We start from the raw sequence: 3,265 nt of genomic DNA on the forward strand, positions 1-3,265 counted from the left end.
AGCGCTTTCTTTAACGTCTTGCAGCCGGACAATGCTCCTTTGAAGGTTATTGAACCCCACGGCATGGAGGGGTGTTTCCTCTACACCTTGTCCTTCGAACCACTTCATGCATTGGGTCCTTGAATGGAATGGGATAATGATCCTTTCGTAGTGTCGTGTTGTGCTTCTCTAAATTAACACGAACTCTCCCACCATATTGACTTTGATTAGGTACCTGCACCATACAAGGTAACAACCGATTAGTTGAAATGGGAATTGAAATTGGATCAGGTGGCTTACCTAGGTGCGGCATAGGAGTGGGAGTACAATGGACAGATGCACAAAGGTTGCACTCGGCCAAATTTGGTGATTTCAAGGTTGAGGCCGTGCATTCTTTGTTGCTCACTCCAATTCCCTCCTCGATGGTAGTTCGAGGTGCATTTTTCTTGACTAGTGTTGAACATTCATGCCCTATATTTTCAATTACATTAATGGCACAACAAGAACGAACATCATTAGTATTCTCAATTGATTCAGGAATCTTAAAGTTAATCATATCACCACCAAAGGCCATAGTTACGGCTCCCTTGGCCACATCAATCTTGGTTTGAGCCGTTTTCATGAATGGTCGTCCAAGCAAGAGTGGTGATGGTGGATAATGGGTTGAGTCCTCCATATCAAGCACATAGAAATCTGCAGGAAAAATCAAATGGTCTACCTGCACCAAAACATCTTCCAACACTCCCTTGGGATATGCATTAGATCGATCGGCTAATTGAATTATAACGCCATCATTTTTAAGTTTTCCTAGATTCATAGATGCATAAACAGAATATGGCATGACATTAATTGATGCACCTAGATCTAGCATAGCATGTTCAAATCTTGTATTACCAATTACACAAGGGATTGTGAAAGTACCTGGATCTTTACATTTAGGTGGTAGCTTCCTTTGCAACATTGCAGAGACATTCTCGCTTACATGTACCACCTCCTTCTCCCGAATCCGCTTCCTCGTTGTACAAAGCTTCTTCAAACACTTGGCGTACTTCGGGATTTGCTTTATGGCATCAAGGAGGGGAATGTTGACATGCACCTTTCTAAATGTCTCTAGAACATCTTTTTCCTCCTCTTCGTTCTTTGATTGCAAAAATCTGCTAGGAAAGGGGACATTCAAAGGAAAAACATTAGTAGGAACCGAATTTGACACATTCTTACCTTTATTGGCCGATTTGGACAGATTGGGGACATTAGAAGCTTGCGGCAAAGATGGAACCTCCCTTGCCGTGGGCATGCTTGATTCCTCCTCTTCAATTTGCACATTTACATCACTTTGGGGACCTGTTTGTGATGGTGTAGAACCTGCCCCAATCTCTTTTCCACTCCTTAGCATGATTGCATTTGCGCTTTCGAAACCTCCCTTCGGATTTGGAATGGTGGAACTAGGGAGTTGTCCTGGATCTCGAAACTTACCTACAAACTCGGCAATCTGCCCAATTTGTTTCTCAAGTTGATCCACCCTTTTGTCTTGGTTTTGCATAGCTCTAGCTTGATCTTCCTGCCCATTAGACAACTTAGTTAGTATCTTAAGAAGTGCATCATTGTCAAGAGACGTACCTGAGGCACTTGGGCCGGATTGGGCTTGATTTTGGGGTGGGCCGTAGGTTTTGGGAAAGAACCCCGGGGGTTGTTGCCTAACGCCTCCTTGGTTTTGAGGTTGTTGGGGATCCCTCCACTTGAAATTTGGGTGGTCTCGCCACCCCGGATTATACGTGTTGGAGTATGGATCGTGCCTTGACTGATTTTTGCCTTGAAACCCAATGGCATTCGCACTCTCCCATCCGCCATTCTCAATGAGTTGAGGACATTTTTCGGAGACATGTCCTTGTATAGAACATACACCACATACCATAGGTCCTTGCATCTTCATTCCCTCGGCCATCTGTGAAACAATAGAAGTAAGATTAGCCAATTGTGAATGAAGATCGGAAGTCGCACTTACCTCATGTACTTGGTGCCGTGAGGGTCCTCTTTGGCCTACACCCTCGTACTGTTGAGCGTTCAACGCTCTATTAGCAATCAAGACCTTGGCAGCCATGGGTGTTTTATCCACCAATGCTCCGCCCGCCGAAGCATCAAGCATTTGACGTTCTAGAGGTAGGAGGCCCTCGTAGAAATATTGCAAGAGCAATTCCTCCTTCATCTGATGCTGTGGACAAGAAGCAACAAGTGATTTAAATCGTTCATAATATGTAGGAAAAGACTCACCTTCTTCTTGCTGAATTCCGCTTATCTTTTTGCGTAGGAGGATGATGCGAGAAGTTGGAAAGAACTTCTCCAAGAACGCTCTCTTCATACTCTCCCAAGAAGTGACAGTGCCGGGAGCTAACTCGTATAACCAATCCTTGGCTTTATCCATCAAAGAGAATGGAAAAGCCTTCATCTTCAAGATATTTCCGTCAACATTGACGGGAGTCATACTAGAGCAAACTACTTCAAATTCTTTCAAATGTTTGTTAGGATCTTCCATGGACAAGCCATGGTATTTAGGAATATGATGAAGCAAACTTGACTTTAATTCAAACTCATCCGTCTTACCTTGGGCAGCCACGGGGTATTGGATGCACAAGGGTGCGGCATTATCCAAACCCGAGGCGGAAAGCTCCTTGAGTGTACGATTGTCCATGGCCATGCCTTGGACTTCTTCAAATATCCCTGCCGTGGCTTCCTCCTCCTCTTCTTGTACGTTTTCTTCAAGGTCAGATTTGGAACTGGGTGGATGGTGTTCTTGCTGGTTTCTAGCTCTTCTTAACTTCCTCTCAAAATCGTCGTCAAAATCCAAGATGTTTGTACGAATCGGTTGAGAGCTTCTAGTCATACATTAGTACCTAAGAAACAAGAAACAAAATTAGGTCAGAAACTTAAACAAAGTCAGAAACAAAGTGAAATAAAAGAAACAAAAACAATCCAAGGGATTAGCAAATTTGCTAATCCCCGGCAACGGCGCCAAAAATTTGATGCGAAATATATTAAGCACACAAATTAAACCCTCTTTTTGTCAAATTGTAGCAAAGATGTAAGTAGGGATCGTTCTAAACCGGGGATTAGGAGGGATTGCTAAACACTTGGAAACTGACTTAAAAACTCAAAAACAAAGTTTAAAACACTAAACTAGACTTAAAGAATGCGAAAGTAAAGGTTAAAACACTTAAACAAACCTAAAACTCAAAACAGCAACTAGAAGGCTCAAAACTGCCTAAAAACCACTTTCTGGGCAGTTTTGAGC

This window comes from Malus domestica, chromosome 07 (assembly GCF_042453785.1).
Source record: "Malus domestica chromosome 07, GDT2T_hap1".
NCBI classification, from domain to species: domain Eukaryota; kingdom Viridiplantae; phylum Streptophyta; class Magnoliopsida; order Rosales; family Rosaceae; genus Malus; species Malus domestica.